Source organism: Anabrus simplex, chromosome 13, assembly GCF_040414725.1.
Source record: "Anabrus simplex isolate iqAnaSimp1 chromosome 13, ASM4041472v1, whole genome shotgun sequence".
NCBI lineage: Eukaryota > Metazoa > Arthropoda > Insecta > Orthoptera > Tettigoniidae > Anabrus > Anabrus simplex.
Genome location: NC_090277.1, coordinates 56869623 through 56893304, shown reverse-complemented (window position 1 = coordinate 56893304; position 23682 = coordinate 56869623).

The following is a 23682-nucleotide window of genomic DNA, read 5'->3' as shown; positions in this document are numbered from 1 at the left end:
TTTTTTACTGGTGGGAGAGAATTGAAATTGAATTTAATATGCCACTTTATAAAATATAGATATGTCAACCGTAACTGATAGCGAATAACAATATTGCAAACTGCCAGAAATATGCATTTATTTTCAATAACGGAGGAAAGTAAATATCTATGTTGGTAGAACTGAAAGACCGCCATATTTCGATATTTATAAACTGCAGGTATACTCGTCCCTTCTACGTGAAGTACATATTGTAATTATTTTTCTCAGCGAAACGAAGCGGATTTAAACTTCAAACACAAAGGGATATAAATTAATCTGCATTTTCACAATCCGTATACAGAACAGAACAGAACAGATTTCCAGTCAGATAAAATGAATTACTTATGATGAAGACCTGGAGATTAATAACAGAATAATGTATCTTTTAATTTACGACATTCGGCTGACCTGACACGTTATTGCAGAAGAGTCGTACACAACAGGAAGACTTGTGGCTGGCTGTTTCTTTTAATAAACCCTCATAAATCACATTTTAAGAGCATGGAAGAAAGAAAAATGAGAGGAAAAATGACGCGTTAATCTTTCTCAACTCTTTGTCCTGTTATTCCTCTCTGTCTTGGCAAGTTCCCTTTATTCTCACTGTGGCTTTCCTCCCGCAATATCCTTGTTCTTCTTCTTCTTGCTTCTGTTGCATGTAGATGTTGTAATTAGTTGAGCTATTATCGACGAGTTGTTCTTAATGGCAGACTGTGTCGAACTGCATCCTGGATCCATGAAAGCATATCCTGGAGAAAAATAAAAACCCAAATCGACTGGTTCAGGAATGGAATGAATGAATGAATGAATGAATGAATGAATGAATGAATGAAGCCCCCATTTAGCGGCGAGGATAGGAATTGTGCCGGCTGCCGAAGTCTGTCGCACTCCTCTTGGACAATGATTAACGACTGACGGATGAAATAAAATGGTATTGGAGAGTGTTGCTGGAATGAAAGATGACAGGAAAAAGCGGAGTACCCAGAGAAAAACCTGAGCCGCCTCCGCTATGTCCAGCACAAATCTCACATAGAGTGACCGGGATTTGAACCATGGAATCCAGCGGTGAGAGGCCCCACCTAAGCCACGGAGTTTTTGTATATCCTGTAGAGTAATACGAAAATTAGCATTACAAGGAATGAAAATTTTTGGAAGATTACCAGGGGTCTGCAAATGTCGGACTCCTGACCCAGTGTTGCCAGGTCTCCCGAAATTTCAGGGGATCTCCCGATGTTTTGCAACCCACCAGAAAACATGAAAAAAAAACAATCTCCCGAAATTTCTTCTAATCTAAATTTAAGGATACTGAATAATAATAATAAATTTGTGGCGAAAAACTCTTTCCTCGTCTCAATGCGTGACGTTTTATCAATAACATCACTCGTTTCCTCGCATTCATTTTAGGCTCGAGTTACGTAATCTCTCCCTTCTTATTGAACTCAAAACTCACGCTTGACTGCATCATTCGAAGGGAAATCCCCGACTCGCACAAAGAATACAAAATCTGCATTCTGCCACAACCTCAAAATTGGCATACAATTTCTACGCCTGATGAATAACTACTTACTTGGCTTGTTCGCATACATATAATAATAATAATAATAATAATAATAATAATAATAATAATAATAATAATAATAATAATAATAGAGTGGCCAGAGTGTACGGGTGAGTGGAATTGTATATTTTTCTCATAATAACTTCAAATGACTATTGCATTCTTTAATTTACTTATAATAACATTTCAGTGCTCGGGAAACCACCGAAATTTTCATTAAAACTCCTGGAATTTTTTTACTACAATAATATCTTGGAACTTGAAAATAGGTGCAATGAGTATGGCAAGAAAATTAGCCTTTCGAAGACTAAAATGATGTCAGTAGGTAAGAAATTCAACAGAATTGAATGTCAGATTGGTGATACAAAGCTTGAACAGGTAGATCATTTCAAGTATTAGGTTGCGTGTTCTCCCAGGATGGTAATATAGCAAGTGAGATTGAATCAAGGTGTCGTAAAGTTAATGCAGTGAGCTCGCAGTTGCGATCAGCAGTATTCTGTAAGAAGGAAGTCAGCTCCCAGACGAAACTATCTTTACATCGGTCTGTTTTCAGACCAACTTTGCTTTACGGGAGCGAAAGCTGGGTGGACTCAGGATATCTTATTCATAAGTTAGAAGTAACAGACATGAAAGTAGCGAGAATGATTGCTGGTATAAACAGGTAGCTGCTCGGAATGAAGAGATAAAGGCTAATTTAGGAATGAACTCTATGGATGAAGCTGTACGCATAAACAGGCTTCGGTGGTGAGGTCATATGAAGCGAATGGAGGGGGACAGGTTACCCAGGAGAATAATGGACTCTTGTGGAGGGTAAGAGAAGTAGAGGTAGACCAAGACGACGATGGTTAGACTCAGTTTCTAACGATTTAAAGATAAGAGGTATAGAACTAAATGACGCCACAGCACTAGTTGCATATAGAGGATTGTGGCGACGTTTAGTAAATTCACAGAGGCTTGTAGACAGAACGCTGAAAGGCATAACAGTCTATAATGATAATGTATGTATTGTACCCGCTCAAAGGCTTTGAGCGGTACAGTATGTACCGATTTTTTAATTTGTAAACTTAGCAGCACTGCCCGGACCTGCACGGTTTATACGATGTCGAAAGTAAGAAAGAAAGAGGAATTACGATTAAAACGGTACAATTATTTTAGAGAGCAGTGTACGGCTTATATACCCTCTGGCCTAGGACAATATTTTACTTCATAGATGGCAGTACCGTGTATTAAAAATACGGGAGTGAGCAGTTTTTTTTGTATTTGCTCCAAAGATGACAGTGAGCTTTTACTTGGTTTTTCGTTAGACTGCAGCCTCGTCCCTGTTTCAGTTAGTAGTTAGCGTTATTTCTGAATTCGTGTGCGGAGCAGGCAACAGCTAACCTATCTCTTTATTCGCTTTGCAAAACTTCCTTCGGTATCTGGTCGGCGGATGTAGAGAGCATCTCGGCCCAAAAGCGGCCACGGCTGGTCTGTTGTCCAAGAGCTCTGCACTCCGACCGGTCAACCGAGCAGAGGACGGGTGGCCACGGCTCTACCGTGGCTCTACGCCTCTGCATTCGGGAGGCGGAGAGACGCTGATCCCTACCGTCGGCTGTCCTGAGAATGGTTTTCCGTGGTTTTCCATTCTCCTACACTAAGGCGAATGCCAGGACAGTTCCTAGTATAGGCCACGGCCGTCAACCCCCTCGTCTTCTGCAAGCATCTGCTTCACCGTAACAAATCTGCCGGTCTGAATGACGGCGTCACCGTCTAAGAGGCTCGCCTCCCCCTTCAGGGGAGGAATGAAAACGTAGTAGTAGTAGTAGTAGTAGTAGTAGTAGTAGTAGTAGTAGTAGTAGTAGTAGTAGTAGTAGTAGTAGTAGTAGTAGTAGTAGTAGTAGTAGTAGTAGTAGTAGTAGTAGTAGTAGTAGTAGTAGTAGTAGTAGTAGTAGTAGTAGTTTTTTTTTTTTTTTTTTTTTTTTTGTTATGGCAGGGGAAAATCTTTTAAAGACACCACTCTGTGTGGGAGTTGGATTTCCACCAACTAAAAACCCCTGCCCTCTTCACTCAGACCATTCTGGAACTGCTTGTCGGCATGACATCAGAATGGAGTGATGTATGTAATTAAGTTCTTCCTTTCTCTTCTTTCTCCTTCATCCCCATAATGCTTGTCGCCATTGCCTTTACTGTGTTCCAGGCAAACGGGCTCTCTAACATAATCTGAACCAGATTCCCTGGCGTGAGTTGTCGGCCAAGTTGTTGGCAGGCTTTTCTTCGTTCTTCTTCCCATCGAACACAGTAGAAAAAGGTGTGTTCTACTGTATCCCTTTCAGAACAGTACCAACAACCATCTCCCTGCGTCTTTCCCATCTTCATGGCGTATACGCCGAATCTTCCATGTCCTGTCAGGATCTGCGACAGATAGTAATCTACCTGCCGATGTCTACATTTAAGCCAGTCTCCTATGTTGGGTATTAGCTTTTTTGTCCATTGGCCAACATCGGTTGTGCCATCCCATCGGTCTTGCCACTCTAGTAAGAGTTGGTTCCTCGAGGCTTTCTTTTCCTCAGCAGATATAGTTGCACCCCTTTCATGCCAAAGTTTTCTCTCTGCAACGAGGAGGTCAATGGGAATACTGGCAGCTACAACTTGTAAAGCTGCTGTCGAAACAGTTCGATATGCACAGGTAACTCTGAGCAGCATTTTCCTCTGTACTCTTTCCATAGCTCTTCGGTGAATCTTCCTCCTGAGTGCATTGTGCCAGATAGGTGCAGCATAAAGTAAAATGGAATATACTGCAGAGCACATAATCTGTCTCTTAACTGTTCTTGGTCCCCCGATGTTAGGCATAAGTCTGGCTAATGCCGATGCCTTCTTCTCTGCCTTTTGGGTTACTGCCTTCACATGTACACCAAATGTGCAATTCCTGTCAATAAGAACCCCAAGGTATCGTACAGACTTTCCTGGGATAATCACTGTATCATTTAATAAGAAACGGACATTTTTCCAATTCCTGGAACCTTTCAAAATTACAGCCTCAGTCTTATGTGGAGCCAATCTCAACTTATTATTTACCATCCAAAGGTTAACTCGTCTCAGTGATTCATTTACTCGGAAGGTCAGTTCTTCTACATTCTCTGCTATTACCACTATTGCAAGGTCATCTGCATAACCAATAGATGTTGTCCCTTTTGTCAGCTGCAGGCGTAAGACACCATCATATAGAATGTTCCACAAGGTGGGTCCTAGGACAGATCCCTGTGGAACGCCAGCACTCATTTCAAGATCTTCTAAATCATGAAATCGTATTCTTCGTCCTTTGAAGTACTTAACGATTATTTGTTGTAGATACTGAGAAATGTTCATCCTACGAAGTTCTCTCAAAATAATGCTCCAAGAAGCAGTGTTAAAAGCATTTTTGACATCTAGCGTTATCAAGGCAGCCCATTTCTCACTGCTTTCTGCCTGTATTTGAATCACCCTCTCAATAGCTTGGGTTGTGGTTCTACCCTTTCTAAATCCAAACTGGTTCGAAGAAAGTCCTCCCTGTTGTTCAAGTTCTTTCTCCAGTCTAGTTTTAATCAATCCTTCGTAAAGTTTGCTCAAGGTGTTTAATAAGCACAGTGGCCTGTATGCTGATGGATCTAATGATAGTTTCCCTGCCTTCAATAACAGCACTAGCTTGGCTACTTTCCACTCATCGGGGAATTCACGCTTTTTTAATAAATCATTGAAGACTGATAAGATCCAACCAGGTGCCACCTCAACTGCATACTTGATGGCTTCTGGTGGGATTCCATCTACACCTGGTGCCTTACCAGTCTTCATATTGCGTGCTACCTCTTGTAACTCAACCACAGTGAACGGTTCTGCAACACAAAAATCTGATTCCGTTTCAAGTCTGTCATTAGTACAAGGGAACAACTCCATTGCTATGGCTTTCCTTCTATCAGCTGGGAGCTGAACTGGTACCCTGTTGATTATTCGACCGGTCACTATCTTATATCCCGCTCCCCAGATATCACTGTCTAGATCTTCGCATAGCTTTTGCCAGAGATTTCTCTTAGAATCCTTTATTAGCTTCATTAGTTGCCTCTTTGATGCCTTATAGTCAGCTTCTAATGGTATTAAGTTGACCTGGCTGATTTTTTTCCTAGATCTTGTAAGAATTCGTCTCTTGCGATTGCAGTCTTTCCTTTGCATGTCTATTTCATTGTTCCACCAGTAAGGGACTCGTGTTTTATATTTTGTTGATCCCCTCAATCGGCTGGTCCTACAAGCATCTTTAAGAGCAGTAGTTACATCTTTTAGAGTATGTTGCACTGTATCTACAGTTTGTGACATCCACTCGATTGCAATTTTAAAGGTTTCCCAATTATAGTTCCACACCGTTTTCGTGATATCATTAAGCTTCTTCGATCCCTTAACTTGAAAGTAAATAAAACGATGGTCGCTGAGAGATTCATCTTCCATAACTTCCCAGTCAACAATGAATGATGCTATACCCTGCGTTGAGCAGGTGACGTCTATGAAAGACTCTGAGTTCCCTCTGGAAAAAGTTGGTATGATTCCAGTGTTATGAACCACCAAGTCTAGGGTCGCTATCCATTCTGCCCAATATTCTCCCCTACGATCTGCAGTTGGTGCCCCCCACAGAGGCGACTTGACATTTAGGTCTCCGAGAATGATAGATTCAATACCTGACGCCATGCAGTCCTGAACTATTGCATCTACTTCAGCTTTGAAAATATCAAAAGGGATGTTAGGAGAGATATAGCAACAATAAATCTGATATTGCTGAAGTTGAATACACAAATATCCTTCTTCTGCCCTTATGCTTAGCACCTCCAACTTATCATTTAAAAAATATGCAGCTACATCACATCTTTTGTCCGTGAACCAACCACCTTCGGCTACTCGCCTTCTGTTTGGCTCGCTAACAAGCACTAAGTCTACTTTCTTTTCCAAGGCTGTCGCATACATGATGTCATGACTGTCGGATTTCCTCATGAGATTCGCCTGCAGTATGTCCATTATTGGTCGTTTAAATTCAACTTCCTTGCCTCTAATATTAGCTTCCTGTAAGTAGGGCATTTCATTTGATCTGAGCGGTGGCCCTCCACTTGGCACATGGTGCAAAACGAAATGTTCCCACAATCCTTCGCCAAATGGCCTTCTTGTCCACAATTTAGACAGCTCCGTGACCGGTCATCCTTAACGTCGCAGTGTGGCGCTTTATGTCCAAATCCAAGACATTTAAAACACCTTGCAACTGTAACTTTTTCCTTCACCATACAGGTTGCCCATCCCACATTTATTTTCTTTTTCTTTAACAGTATTTTCGATGGTTCCGTTGGCAATATTACGGTAGCATTCAGATTTCCGAACCTCCCCGGTCTTACGGACGTAATATTGATCTGAGATTCTTCGACAGCAGCTTCTAAGGAGAGTGCTGCTCTGAGATAGTTTTCATTTAAATCCGGATCCATACCGTACACTAGAATTGTTGTCTCCTTCCTTTTTGTTGAAACCTCTATTTCCTTGACGTTTTTAGTTATCTCACGTTGTAATACGTCAGCCTTTCCTTTGCCTTCTACAGTAAGTATAAGGTCATCCTTTGCTGTTTTCCTTATTCGTTTTATTTTAACACCAATTTTTTCGATGTTTACTCCTTCCTTTACTGTTTTAAGCAATTCGGCGTACGTTTTTCCCGCAGCTTTGCACGTAACTGTTTCCTGAGTATTGTCATTTAAGGATTTCTTTTTCGATGTTAATCCCACAGAAACAGCCTGTTTTACCTGCGTTTTACCCGATTCCAAGCACCCTATTTCAATATCACTCTTACGAAACATCCATTCCAAGATTTTCCTTATATAATTCCGATCAAGGGTATCCGGGATAGTTATCAGCACCTTCTTTCTTGCATGAGTCTCAATTATCTCTTTCCAGTGGGTGAGACATGAATACAGGCTCTGCAGGTCATTTACTCCATCTTGATTAAATGAATATGGTATTACATATACATATCGCAGCTTCTCCCGCTCTCCTCCTCGACTCGTGTAGGTTTGCGTAACAGTGCGCAGGAATTCCGTCTTACCTTCCTCCAGATTAGAGTTCAGCAAGTCAGAGATTTCTGTATGCATATTCTTCATGCTTCTCATAATTCCATCCTCCTCTGTAAGATGTTTGGGATTTACAACCATTGATATATCCCAATCAGTCAATTTCCCTATATTTCCGGAGATGACGTGCGTGTTACTGTAAACACAGTCAGGCCATTCCTTATCCAATAGCTTCGCAAACTCGTCAAAGCACGTAGCTTCCAAAAGGGTCTGCTCTATATCTAGCACTCTGTCACTGAATTGCGCCTGTGTCCCAACATCACGGGTTATTTTCTTACTGGAGGTAGTGCCCTGTTCCAAATCACACCTAGCCTTTGGATCTTCATTCACATCAAATTGTTCCCATTCCCACGAACGACTACGGATTATTTCTGCCATTTGTCCCATTTCTTTAATACCTTTCTTTATCTCCGCTTTCGTATTGGGAGTCATCTTAACTAATGCTAATAAGTCTTCACTATGCTTGACTAACTTATCAATTTCTAGTCGCATCTCTTCTAATCCTACTCTTTGGTTTATAGTCTTCGTACTCTGTAGTTCCATGGTTACGTTCAGCTCCTCATCCGACATAGTATCTCTTTGGTTTTCTACGTCTATTTCAACCTCTTTGGATTTGACATTTCTATTCTCAGTAGTAGTAGTAGTAGTAGTAGTAGTAGTAGTAGTAGTAGTAGTAGTAGTAGTAGTAGTAGTAGTAGTAGTAGTAGTAGTAGTAGTAGTAGTAGTAGTAGTAGTAGTAGTAGTAGTAGTAGTAGTAGTAGTAGTAGTAGTAGTAGTAGTAGTAGTAGTAGTAGTAGTAGTAGTAGTAGTAGTAGTAGTAGTAGTAGTAGTAGTAGTAGTAGTAGTAGTAGTAGTAGTAGTAGTAGTAGTAGTAGTAGTAGTAGTAGTAGTAGTAGTAGTAGTAGTAGTAGTAGTAGTAGTAGTAAAGGTTTGTTGCGAACATTTTCAAATTTCTTGTACGAACTGAAGAGAGAATTTGATCAACGATTCATGCAATTAAACAAATTGGAATACATTTTTGAGGCTGTGAAAAAAAAACCATTTTCTGTATGATGTACCATTGTGTACTATTGTGGCGCGATTTATAGAGACGCTGGGTGCAAGTTACTGAGCAGATTACAACGTGGTCGAAAATGCATGTGGTCGATATGTCTGTAATCCTTCATATAACCACCTATCTTGGCCCCGACTAGAAATCCGTTGCACTGTGCATACCCTATGCCATCTTCATAAAATCCTTCATTCTTCACAGCCATTTTACCTTACTTCATAAAATACCTCTCTTCTTATCACAGCTTTGACACCAGATATACTAATAATTCTACCCTGGTTTCCCATTTTCACACCAGGCAAATGCTGGGGCTGTGCCTTATTTAAGGCCACGGCCGCTTCCTTCCTATTCCTAGGCATTTCTTGTCCCATCGTCGCCATAACACCTATCTGTGTCCGTGCGACGTAAAGCAAATAGCCAAAAATAATTCTATCCTTGCTTTACCTAACCATAGAACTGCCATCTACGATAAATCATTCACAGTAATTTCTTGCCGTGAGTGGAACCTCCTTTCCGAAATAATCAGAACTTTTAAGCGCTATTCGCACTTTCAAGGAAGCACTGGAGACATTTTATGCACCAGTAAGGATCATCTGTAAACCCGATAGTGCTACTCACAACCATTCTATTGTCATGGATGTCCTGATAGAAGATTAGTCTAAAATTCTTACCCGATTTGTTTTTCAAATGTTGTTAAATTTTATGTTACCTCTTTTTTTTTTCCAAGTAGGATATTAGTTTTAAGAATTTATCCTTTTCTTATATCTAATTTATTTCATCTTAACTTAATCTCATTATTCATCATTCTTGTATTACTATTAATTTTATTTGTATTAAATCTAATTATTGTAAACTAATACAATGTAATATATGTAATTCCACTTCCGGGTTAGATGGAAGAGAAGGCCTGAAGGCCTTAATCTTGCCAGGAGCGACCGACCGACCGACCAACAACTGAACGGTGGAACTTCGACATGGCAGAATTATAGGTCAAAATACTACAGATGCAGATGACAGAAGAAAGGGAGGGATTGTTTCGGGTCTTCCTTGATAGAAATTTTTACCCTAACTTCCGCAAGTTTTCGAAATGTATGCTGGCAATGCTTGGGTTAACACATGTGTCAAAAGTATGTTTTCCAAAATTACTTTTGTGAAAAATAATTTTAGATCCAAAGTTACTAACGAACACATGCTACTGGGCGAGTTGGCCGTCCGGTTAGGGGCGCGCAGGTGTGTGTTTGCATCTGGGAGATAGTGGGTTCGATCTCCACTATTGGCAGCTCTGAAGATGGTTTTCAGTGGATTCCCATTTTCACACCAGCCAAATGCTGGAGCCGTACCTTAATTAAGGCCAACGGCGCTTCCTTCCCATTTCTAGCCTTTTCCTGTCCCATCGTCGCCTAAGACCTGCCTGTGTCGGTGCGACGTAAAGTAACTAGTAAAAAATAATAATTCCCCGTTTTCCTTTTTCCTTCTTCTGTTATTATCTCTTTCTTAATATTTCTTATCTCTATTTATGAGGTTCTGAGTGCCCCTACAAAATTTTCTGGAGTGCTCAAGTACCATAGCACCCCTGGAGTTGGCGCCGCTGGGTAGGGAGATGATTCTTACAGGTACATTGCATTCTGGAGGTTCTGTTTTCAGTTTTTAAAATACGCATCTGACTAGTCGCTGCTGTGATCTTCAACTCATTAAGCTGACTGGTCGTTGCCAACACTGATCTAAACACGTGGTTGTTTATAAAATAGGGAATCTGTGTGTTAAATAACCCGTAAGACTGTTATATCAGAGTGCGTTTGACAAGTTAGATGAGTTTTTTTTCTCTGGCTGCTATTTATAGTCTTCTTTAGAGTGTCTGTGAGACGAGACGGGACGTACTCTGTATAATTACAATCTCCGCTCCTAATATTCTGGAGAGTAAAGTCTTGTTAAACGCAGTGAGACGTCTAATCTCAATCATCTCATAATTATACTTCATTTGACGCACCTCCTTCTTCGCTTCGTTAGAAATACAGACAGGCGAATTGGCTTTCTGTAACATAAATATACATCTTTATTATTACGGTATATGATCTAAAAATAGCCCAAATATGCTATTAAGAAACCTAAATGTGACCCAAAAAATTGAAAATATGACCAGACACATGTACAGTACTTCCAACGAATGAATTTTGACACTAGTTCTTTAATTATTATTATTATTATTATTATTATTATTATTATTATTATTTTAGCAAATTCTCCCAATATTGGAGGACGTTAAGTAAATAACTACCGGGCGAGTTGGCCGTGCGGATAGGAGCGCGCACGCAGGTGTGACCTCGCATCTGGGAGATAGTGGGTTCGAACCCCACTGTCGGCAGCCCTGAAGATGGTTTCCCGTGGTTTGCCATTTTCACACCAGGAAAATGCTGGGGCTATACCTTAATTAAGGCTACGGTCGCTTCCTTCCCATTCCTAGGTCTTTCCTGTCCTATCGTCGCCATAAGACCTATCTGTGTCGGTGCGACGTAAAGCAAAAAAAAAAAAGTCTAACTCTATCAATTCTTCTGTGTGTTCTTCTTGTTTTTCCGATAAGTTTTCATTATTTCCGAAAAGGCTTGTTTACGTTCTGCCGACCATTTTGGTCTGTACGGTTGTTATTGTGGTTGCTCTGATGTAGCTTTCCAACTGTTTACTTTGTGTCTAAGGATGTCTCTTTTTGGAATGTCTGTTGAACGTATGTTTGCGCTTTTGAGGTCCTTTTGAATTTCGTTAAGCGAGGTTATATAATCTATTATCCTTTTCGTCAATCGATTTTCTGGTGATCTAGTCAGATGGCCGAAGAATTTCATTCGTCTTTTCCTAATGTCAATTTCGATGTTTGAGAACTTTGCTGTTTTTTGATTAATTTTAACCTGTAACCGTCTTGGGTATATCGTGCTCCTAAGATTATTATTTTTTATCTATCTATCGACCTGTCGACCCCGTTTACACAATCCACCAGATCTTCTCTCCCTCAAACTTAGTCCCTTTTCTTTGCACTTCTTCCTGATGTTCTTAAGTCTTTGACTTGTCCCATGTCGCTCTGAGTGACTTGACGAGTTTCTACGGTGCATTCCTCATTCCTGCAATTTTCTTCCGAAAGTTTGTTCTTCCCTGTATATCTCCCTCCTGGATCCCCATTTCCTTGTGAACCTCATTACGCCACAAAGTTTGCGCCTTCCACTTTTCTTGTAGACTCAGTATCCTGTGTACCAGTCTCTTTGGATTCATCCTCATGATGTGCCCATAAAATGATAGTCTTCATTTCCTCATAGTAGTTATATTCTCAACTTTTTCATAAAGTTCTCGATTCGGTCTCAATCGCGTTGTGAATCTAGTGACTTTTTTGGACTTAAGGTTTTTCAATGACTGGGCCGGTTTTTTCGTTTTATTTTCTTCTTGATTCGAATGGGCCTACTTTGGTCCACGCTTGTTCAACTGTTGAGGTTTGATTTTTGCCCAGTATTCGCGCGTTTTCTGCCGGTGTAACCCCTTTCTTTCTTCTGCCCGGGGGGGGGGGGGACCTTTCGTCCGGGGTTTTTCCTGAAATTCATGGACTTCTTTCAGGGTACGCTGTACAGACCGTCTATCTTGAAGATCTGATATTCCCAGTTATTTAATGTCCTTCTCAGTTCCTGCCAGCCAAGTGGCACTGCTCTGCCAAAAGATGAACATACGATTGGTCAGTCTTTTGGGAGACAGTCTTTACTACATGGCCATAGGAAGCTACTCTCCTTTTCCTACCACAAGCAGAGAGCCTCTCTATGTGTTCGTAGAGCTCGGGATTAACCGTCCACGGAATTCTTCATCTTCGTTTACCGGACCTAAGATCTTCCTGAGAATTCTCCTATCTCCGACTTCCAGTTTCTCCATCAGACCTTTTCGGTTCAATGAAAGACACTCCATGGCATACAGAGCTTCTGGTCGTACGACTGACGTGTAGTGCTTCAGTTTCAGATTGCGTGATAGGCATCTTTTGTTATAAGCAAAGCCAGGATTTTCATGCCGTAACAGGTTAGACTGCAAACTAAATTTGGTTAATAGGAAGTGTCGGCCACCCGCTCTTCCACAATGTAGCAACAGTAACATGAATTGTAGGAGTTCTGACGAGCAGTACTCCTACCGTTTATGCAAACCCCATAGCATAATCGTTGTGAAGGGAGACTATACTTGCTGCTCGCTTCAGAAACTTTGCATTCTAACCTATTAATGCTTAAAAATCCGGGCTCTAAGTGTTCTTTGTCAGACGATAGGCCAGTTCCAACTTGATGACTAACTCTCTTTCTTTTGTTTTGTTATTTGCTTAAGTCGCACCGAGACGGATAGGTCTCATGGCCACGATGAGGGAGGAAGGGGCTAGGAGTGGGAAGGAAGCGGCCGTGGCCTTAATTAAGGTACAGCCCCAGCATTTGCCTGGTGTGAAAATGGGAAACTACGGAAAACCATCTTCAGGACTGCCGACAGTGGGGTTCGAACCTACTATCTCCCGAATACTGGATACTGGCCGCACTTAAGCGACTGCAGCTATCGAGCTCGGTCTCCTCTTTTTATTTTATAAGTTCTTTTACGTCGCACTGACACAGATAAGTCTTATGTGATAGGAAAGAGCTAGGAGAGGGAAGGAAGCGACCATGGACTTAATTAAGGTACTGCCCCAGCACTAACCTGGTGTGAAAATGGGAAACAACGGAGGACCATTTTCAAGGCTGCCGACAGTGGAGTTCGAACCCACTATCTCCGCAATGCAAGCTCACAGCTGTGTAAAAATAACCGTACGGCCATCTCGCTTGGTCTCCAACCATCGATTCAATTAGAATCACTTGGTAAACCTAGTGAATGCACTTGTTGATCACACTGTGCCAGCACAGCACGCCCACCACTAGGAATATAAGAGCCGCTGGCGATGCAGAATATCTCACGTCCGACCACTCAGCGCCGGCTTGTCTCCCACAGCTACGCTCGTCAAAAGATACAGTAGGTCCATGAATGAACACCTTATCGTCCCACTGCACTAGTTGAGTCCGCGTCACTTACATCCACAAAGAAAAGTACAAGTTTGAAGAAGAACAAGTTATTATTATTATTATTATTATTATTATTATTATTATTATTATTATTATTATTATTATTATTATTATGATTATTATTATTATTATTATTTTTGCTAGTTGCTTTTACGTCGCACCGACACAGAAAAGTCTTATAGCGACGATGGGACAAGGAAGGGCTAGGAGTGGGAAGGAAGCGGCCGTGGCCTTAATTGAGGTACAGCCCCAACATTTGCCTGGTGTGAAAATGAGAAACCACGGAAAACCATCTTCAGGGCTGCCGACAGTGGGGTTCGAACCTACTATCTCCCTAATACTGGATACTGGACGCACTTAAGCGAATGCAGCTATCGAGCTCGGTATTTTATTATTATTATTATTATTATTATTATTATTATTATCGCCACCACACATAACACTATCCTCCACCACATGCAGTTACCTACACATGGCAGATGCCGCCCACCCTCATCGGAGGGTCTGTCTTACAAGGGCTACACTCGGCTAGAAATAGCCACACGAAATTGTTATATTATGACCGCGTTTGTGGTTAAGTGGTTAGTGTGATTAGCTGCCACCCTCGGCATCCCGGGTTCGAATTTTCGCTTGGCCACGGAATTTGAAAAGTGGTACGAGGGCCGGAACGGAGTCCACTCAGCCTCGGGAGTTCAGCCGGTAGAGGGTGGTTCCATTCCCACCAAGGCCATCCTCGAAGACGTTTTCCCTAGTTTCTCACTGTTGCTGTAATTCCCGACTGTTTCAAATCGGTTATGATTCCGCCAATCCATTTCATTGTGTTTGTTTTAGCTTTAACTTTTTCATAGGATTCGACTATTTATTTGGTAAGTCTGTCTGGACGCATTCTTTTAATATGTCCATAGAATCTTAGCCTGCGTTTTCTAATGTCATTGTGAATATTTGTGTGTTGTTTGATTTGTTTATTATTATTATTATTATTATTATTATTATTATTATTATTATTATTATTATTATTATTATTATTATTATTATTATTATTCAACGTTAGGGCTACTAAGGACGGCGAGATCTCAACTGTTTGTCTTCTTGCGGGACCACCAGGCCTTCATCCTTTCGGAGTGTAATTTCTTCCATGCATCAGTGTGGACAAGCTTCAGTCGAGTTGGAACTTCTTCCTGATAAACAAAGCCCGGATTTTCATGCCGTAACAGGTTAGATTGTAAACTAAATTTGGTTAATAGGAAGTGTCGGCCACCCGCTCTTCCATAATGTAGCAACAGTAACATAAATTATAGGAGTTCTTATGTGCCGTACCCCTAATGTTTATGAAAACCCCATAGCATAGTCGTTGTGAAGGTAGACTATACTTACTGCTCGCTTCAGAAACTTTGCGTTCTAACCTATTAATGCATAAAAATCCGGGCTTTACTGATGAACCTCTCTAAGTTTGTGTTTCAGTGCTGCTCGGAGTTGAATGTCTGTTTCTGAGATTCCATACTTTAAAAGTATCTCCATCAACAAAGGAGGAATCGTTTTGGGACTCATGAAGTACGATAACAAACGTTTACAGATTCTCTCAGCTCGCAATCTGAAGAGGTGAGCGTAAATAGTTATCCTTCTTTTCCGGATTACGCTTGATATCTTTGCGGTGTGGGTGTAAGTCTGTTAACACCATCTTTGACGTTGGGAACAAGATTTTTTTCGGATAATCCTCCTTTCTTTAATTGCAGTTTTCTAAGCGGGCTACGTGTTTCATATTTTAAATATTCTGCTGCATATAATGCTTCAGGTCTAATTACAGGTTATTCTTCTTCTGCTTCTTATTAATGGAGAGTAGTATCTAGTGAAGGCGGGGCAGATGTGATCGTCTCACTTGTGAATGAACGTGCGGTTGTTGGATATATTGATTCCATACTTAAAGATACACACTTGGTGCTGTTGTTCACCCAGGCTACAATGGATCTAAATGAGGAGTGGTGGAGATAGACAGATGTACAGCAGACTCTTGTTTTGAACAAAGATTAGACAGGGAATCAAACCCCGATTTGTAATGAAAAGGCTGATGAAATTACAGGATATACAGGAGAATTTAGTGCATGCTGAAATATATGTGAAGTCAATGATGCGGGCAGTGTGCATGCTTGGAAATGTTATGAGAAATATGTAAAGCGAGAATAGGCCTGTGATTGTATTATGGATTATTATTGAGAATTAGAGTTGCCGTGAAGTAAATGTCAGTCCAAGAGATTATTACATGTGTGTTGAGAAATATAGTAGCATGCCAGCAATGTGAACGTTTGAATGTGAATTTTCGAACGGTTGTTGAAATATTAGCTCGCTATGAAGGCCAGTTTATCAGCCAAGGTTATACTCTAGTTGTGAAGAAGCGAAGAGCTATTTCCGTGAATTTGCTGGCGAGATGTAGTGTTTACAGTGCACTATGTCTTCTGGTATGGGCTATATTAAATTTGTTACTTTCATTGACCTGTCTCAGTCTCATCCTTGGCTTTGACAATATGAAAGTGACTGAGGTATGAGTGATGCTAGTAATACCATTCCTTATGCAGCCAGTCCCTGTTATGAATGGTGTGAAAATATCGCTCATAGGGTCGGTTGGTGCATGCATTTCAGTGGGCTTGGCAGACTGATATGTAATAGCAGCGGCTGGCTCGGAGAGGAAAGCAACGGGAAACTACCTCACTCCTCATTTCCCTAGTACGCCTATTCAGTGACGCCTAGGCTATTTATGACAGCTGTTGGCGGAGTTGCAGAGGATCAAAGCAGCCTTCGGGCTGAATACCCAACATATATACAATATTGTCAAACAGTGACCAATTTCCAAGAGTAGTCTTGAGTTGTAACATTCTTTTCAGCTGATTTCCAAGCAGAAAATCTGTAATTGACTAAGGGCGCTACCCTGCGCGCCGATGCAGTAAGGTGAACGGGGTTGTTGCCTGTTGCTTTCCTTGTGTTTATTGAATTATATTATTTGTTTATTTTACAGGATTGCCAGGCGAGTTGTCCGTGCGGTTAGGAGCGTGCAGCTGTGAGCTCGCATCCGGGAAATAGTGGGTTCGAACCCCACTGTCGGCAGCTCTGAAGATGTTTTTTTCCGTGGTTTCCCATTTTCACACCAGGCAAATCCTGGGGCTGTACCTTAATTAAGGCATCCCCATCCGTAGGCCTTTCCTGACCCATCGTCGCCACAAGGCCTATCTGTGTCGGTGCGACGTAAAGCAAATAGCAATATATATATATTACAGGATTTTTTTTTGCTAGGGGCTTTACGTCGCACCGACACAGATAGGTCTTATGGCGACGATGGGATAGGAAAAGCCTAGGAGTTGGAAGGAAGCGGCCGTGGCCTTAATTAAGGTACAGCCCCAGCATTTGCCTGGTGTGAAAATGGAAACCACGGAAAACCATTTTCAGGGCTGCCGATAGTGGGATTCGAACCTACTATCTCCCGGATGCAAGCTCACAGCCGCACGCCTCTACGCGCACGGCCAACTCGCCCGGTATATTACAGGATTGTGTATTTGTGTGATTTTATTGGGATTTTGATTTGTTGTCTTGTTGATTAATGGGGAACAGCCCGAGTGCTGAGTTGATGATTAAGCTTAATCTAGATCCGACTATACCTTTGGTGAACCGCGTTTCACGTCGAGTCAGTGTAGTTTGTAAGTTTACTGGGCGAGTTGGCCGTGCGCATAGAGGCGCGCGGCTGTGAGCTTGCATCCGGGAGATAGTAGGTTCGAATCCCACTATCGGCAGCCCTGAAAATGGTTTTCCGTGGTTTCCCATTTTCACACCAGGCAAATGCTGGGGCTGTACGTTAATTAAGGCCACGGCCGCTTCCTTCCAACTCCTAGGCCTTTCCTATCCCATCGTCGCCATAAGACCTATCTGTGTTGGCGCGACGTAAAGCCCCTAGCAAAAAAAATGTTTGTAAGTTTTTCACCCACCTGCTCCAGTGCAAATACTTTGATTATTTTAGCTTACTTTTATTATTGTAAATATAGAGTAGGGAAATGCCACTAATATTTTTCGTATTTCATATCGTCATATCTCACTACGTCCGAATTTAGATCACGTTTAGATGCGCTTATCGCGGCAACATTCCCGAAGTTAAACAAATCCCTAAAAATGTGATTCTTATGGTGGTGTTACTCCATGTGGACCGGAACGGTGGACTATTACGTTGATTCATAATGAAACTACTCAGTATTAAATGTTGTAATTGGAATTTTCATTTTCTCATTCTATTTGTTTTGCGTTGATAATGATTGTTTTTCATATTTCTATTGGTTGAATTTAATTTTATTTCCATGCCGGTTTCAAGCCGTTTTTAATTTGATTTTTACTTCATGAATTGTAGTATGCTTCGTGTTATTTTGTGTAATAAACCTATCTTACCCCATATCAGTGTTTCTTTTTCGAGATAAACCTCCATTATTCCTGTCATGATACTTGGAGGTAAGTTTAAACTTCGACTTTTAGACTTACCCGCGACAACTTAACCCACTCTCTACCCACCCGAGTGAGTCGGATGTTTAGTCAGGAAATGGAGGCATCGTCCTAGAGGGTTCCTACTCCTGGGTACGGTACAGTACAAACATGTATTCGGTTGGCAATTCAGCTGCTTAGCCATTAAACCACGGAAGAAGTCAAATAAAACCTATTAAGCATTACTTTTTAATAATCTTACAGTAACGAATACTCCCTTTGTTCATGTAGCTTGACAATATATTCCATTACTTTCACGTCCTGTAATTAAATAAGTTATTCATAGGTTTAACATTTTATTTGAGGAGGCCCGAATTTTTATTTTGGAACGCGGCCAGGAAGTGAAAAATCATTGCTAATCGACCATGTCGACTTTTATATCCCACCTTTGCCCAATAGCCTTAAATTTCCCTTCAAATCACCACCATGTTTTTGTTAAATGCATGCGCAAAGTTAGGATTGAAATTCCCTTAAATAATTCTCCATGGCGAAACAAATGAGCAATTTTGTGAGGCGCGTGATGTTTATAAGTTCTAGCTAATGGTCCATACTTGCATGACTGTGGAACATGTGGCACTGTTTACTGCCCGTCTGCAGCCTCATCTGTCAGCAAACAAAATTGGTCTAAACGCACAAAAAGAAATGTCTTCTAAGGATGAAGTTAATTCGTTGCTTGTTTTCCGGTTGCAGTGTTGTGAGGAACGAATGCTCACAAGAAAGATGGCTCGTAGGTGAAACTGTGTGAAACAAAATGATTAACTAAAATTGAAGTAAAATAATATGAATAATGTACATAAATAAAATCGTAAGGACGTGTATCTGTACATTGACTATTTTGGGCGAAATTTTCATTCGGTTATCCGTTTCAGGTGTAATAATGACAATCTGCACACGTTTTAGCTTTGGTGTCCGTCGTTTTGAGTTCTTGTAACTTGAAAACTACTTGATATACTTCTAACAAACTTCATATTTAGAATGCACCTATCTCTGGGTAGGGTTCAGGGCCAATATTAGTTCTAAATGCCTGAATTTACTGGGGGTTTATACGAAACCGAAACCGTGATTTTGCACTTCCACAAAATATACATAACCAAACTTAATGGAAATTTACCTGCTTTAATGGAAATCAATTTCTAAAACTGTTTTCTGATGTACATCACTTCGATACATGGATTAATAAGGGAGATATATATCATTAACGGACCATTTTTCAGTCTAGCTTCGAGTGGACTTTTAAAAGTTTTCTTTGGATTTGTCTGCTCGTCCGTTTGTTGAGTTCTTGTAACTTGAAAACTACTGGATATATTTCTACCAAACTTCATATCTCGAATCCACCTATCCTTGGGTAGGTTTTAGGGCCAATATTGTTTCTAAATCTCTGAACTGACTGGAGGTTTATGCGAAACCGAAACCGTGATTTTGCACTCCCACAAAATACACACAATTTCTCAATCAATCAATCAATCAATCAATCAATCAATCAATCAATCAATCAATCAATCAATCAATCAATCAATCAATCAATCAATACTGATCTGCATTTAGGGCAGTCGCCCAGGTGACAGATTCCCTTCTGTTGTTTTCATAGCCTTTTCTTAAATGATTGCAAAGAAATTGGGAATTTATTGAACATCTCCCTTGGTAAGTTATTCCAATCACTAACTCCCCTTCCTATAAACGAATATTTGCCCCAATTTGTCCTCTTGAATTCCAACTTTATCTTCATATTGTGATCTTTCCTACTTTTAAAGACACCACTCAAACTTATTCGTCTACTGATGTCATTCAGCGCCATCTCTGCACTGACAGCTCGGAACATACCACTTAGTCCAGCAGCTCGTCTCCTTTCTTCCAAGTCTTCCCAGCCCAAAACTGCAACATTTTTGTAACGCTACTCTTTTGTCAGAAATCGCCCAGAACAAATCGAGCTGCTTTTCTTGGGATTTTTTCCAGTTCCTGAATCAAGTAATCCTGGTGAGGGTCCCATACAACGAAACCATACTCTAGTTGGGGTCTCATCAGAGACAAATATGCTCTCTCCTTTATATCCTTACTACAACCCCTAAATACCCTCATAACCATGTGCAGAGATCTGTACCCTTTATTTACAATCATATTTATGTGATTACCCCAATTAAGATCTTTCCTTATATTAATACCTAGGTATTTACAATGATCCCGAAAGGGAACTTTCACCCCATCAACGCAGTAATTAAAACTGAGAGGACTTTTCCTATTTGTGAAACTCACAACCAAACTTTTATCCCCGTTTATCATCATACCATTGCCGACTGTCCATCTCACAACATTATCGAGGTTATTTTGCAGCCGCTCACAATCTTGTAACTTATTTATTACTAGAGCCCGGAATTTTATGCACTAATAGGTTAGAATGCAAACTTACCGAAGCGAGAAGCAAGTATAGTCTACCTTCACAACGACTCTGCTATGGGGTTTGCATAAACATTTGGGGTACGGCCCATCAGAACCCCTATAATTTATGTTACTCTTTCTACATTATGGAACAGCGAGTGGCCGGCATTTCCTACTAACCAAATTAGTTTGCAATCTAACCTATTACCGCATGAAAATGCGGGCTTTATTTATTACTCTGTAGAGAGTAACATCATCTGCAAAAAGCCTTATCTCTGATTCCACTTCTTTAAACATATCATTGATATATATATATAAGAAATCGTACTTCACGTTACTGCCATGCCGTTAAACGTTTGAATACAGGCATGTAACTTCGCATAAATTCATTAAGGGATCGTGAAATCGATTACAAATTCCGGTGCGAAAGAACGGGTGCATATGCTATACTAGACTTAACTAAAGTTGGCATCTAACAGGTAAGGTTGGAGGGAGGAGCACTGCACGTGCCATTTCACGATGTTGCCACATTCCAGCATTCGTTTCTACATGCTCTTACCCCTCGCTTCCGGCTCACTTGTTCCCTCCTTCATTCTGACCGCTGTGATCTGTTGTAGACTACCTGGCCAGGCGGTGTCGTCGCATTTGCGACCACTCTTATACAAGCAATCAGGTTCTTATCAGTGACAGTGACAGGTTTGGCAACTCCCAGCAAGACGAGATGCCCTGAAGTTTTATCTCCATGGCAACCGCAGTCGCCCCACCCTCGTTTCCATGGCAACCACACAGCCACTCCCTTTATCCCGCCTCGGCAGGCAGTAAACGGACCTCCCTCTAAGAAATGTCAGACGCCAACTCTTATTATTAGCAGTGTAGTAATGGAACTACATTAATAACAAATACGAAACTATATCAAGAATCAGAATTGACGAAAATTACTATTAAAAAAAACTTACGTCCACGTTACATAGAATCAGTACCATTATGCGATGAACACTACGGGTCTGGGTGTTGTTTGTTATAAGTGTCATCGTGTGCATCCACCAGTCGGTTCCACTGTGTTCAGAGTGGGTCTGCGTTACCTACGAGCAGTGCTACTTTATAAGGAACAGCGTGGGTCTGCGTTACCTACGAGCAGTGCTACTTTATAAGGAACAGCGTGGGTCTGCGTTACCTACGAGCAGTGCTACTTTATAAGGAACAGCGTGGGTCTACGTTGCCTACGAGCAGTGCTACTTTATAAGGAACAGCGTGGGTCTGCGTTGCCAACGAGCAGTGCTACTTTATAAGGAACACCATGGGTCTGCGTTGCCTACGAGCAGTGCTACTTTATAAGGAACACCATGGGTCTGCGTTGCCTGTGCTTGGCTCCACTTTGTAAGAAAAAAACACTGGTTTGACTAGCGCCCGTGATTAGTACCACTGTGATGAAAACCATGGGTCTGTGTTGCCTGAGAGTAATACCATTATGTGAGGAAAACCATGGGTTTGTATTGCCTGTGGGCCTTATCGTAGTGTGTGATACACCGTGGGTCTATACTGCCTATGATTAGTACCACTAAGTGAGCAACACCATGCGTGTACGTGACCTGTGATTAGTCCCACTATGTGAGGAACACTATGGATTTGCGTTGCTTGTGAGTAGTACCCTTATGTGCGAAACACCATAGGTTTGTGTTACTTTTGAGTGGTGCCATTGTATGTGAGATACCATGGGTCTACATTGCCTCTGATTAGTACCACCATGTATGCAACACCATGAGTATACGTGGCCTGTGATTAGTTCCAATAAATGACGAACTCCACGGGAATATCAGCGCTCGTGATTAGTCCCACTGTTGCTTGTGAGTAGTGCCCTTATGTGAGAAACCTGTGAGTGGTGCCATTATGTGTTACATACCATGAGACTGCATTGCATGTGATTAGTACCATTATGAGCGGCCGGTGACCTAGCTGTTAGGCCCCTTTAAACAACAAACATCATCATCATCATCATCATCATCATCATCATAGTTGGCCGAAATCGATTATGAACAGATTAAACCAGAATAATAAACAATCTGTTATTAGGCATCTATGTTTTCTTTCTTTCAGGTCATTTTTAAATTTTATTTAATCATATATTAATTTTGATAGACTGAAGAACCTGATAGTTATAAATTAACTCAATCGAAACTAGAAAGAGATGGTTTCCGTTATAACAAAACATATTAACTGTCTCACAAAGTTTGGTGTAAATTAGGCTAAGATAAACAAAAGTAGGAAATTTTGTTGAATTTAAGAGAAAATTACGGAATTTTACGAAAGTGCAAAAGCAATTTTGATACATTGTTATTAAATATTTGGTGTATTTTGCTGTAAACTGCCTTACGGGTCATCCTTTGTACGCTGGAAGTACATAAAGAAACATACTTCCTCTTGCAGGAGGTATAGGAAATTTAGTTTTGTGGTCACTTGTTTTTCTTCTTTCTTACAACCGCTATATTTTTATTGCATTCAGGATTTATTTTGTATCATAAAACAGAGTTTCGTTCGTTCGTTCGTTCGTTCTTTCTTTCTCTATTTTTCTTGGCAGTGCGGCAGGCAGAAGTGGACTTCTGGCAGGTCTTTAGGAGGTCATTTTTTTCATCTTACTACGCACCGTCTAATATATTATATTCCGCTTTGTCCAAGGGACATGTCTGTGAGAGAACAGTTCTTTTGCGGAGAAGGAAATATGTTTGTTGTTGCGAAATTCTCTGGAGAGAGAAATTACTTATCCATTTCTCCATTCAGAACTGAATATAACAAGGTTTTCGCCCAGTTGTGAAATAATTATATGAATTGCAAAGTAACGTTACATGGTCGTTTCAGGTAAAAATTCAACAGTACTCTCCACCATGATGTCATCAGCATTAATGATCTTAATTAAAGTGAAGTACGACATTAAAACAGACATGACTCTGCAACATATTTTACTGAGGGGCAAAAATTACGCAGTTTTGTCAGTTCACTTTTGGTCATCGTGCTACTTCAGTGTTTGTT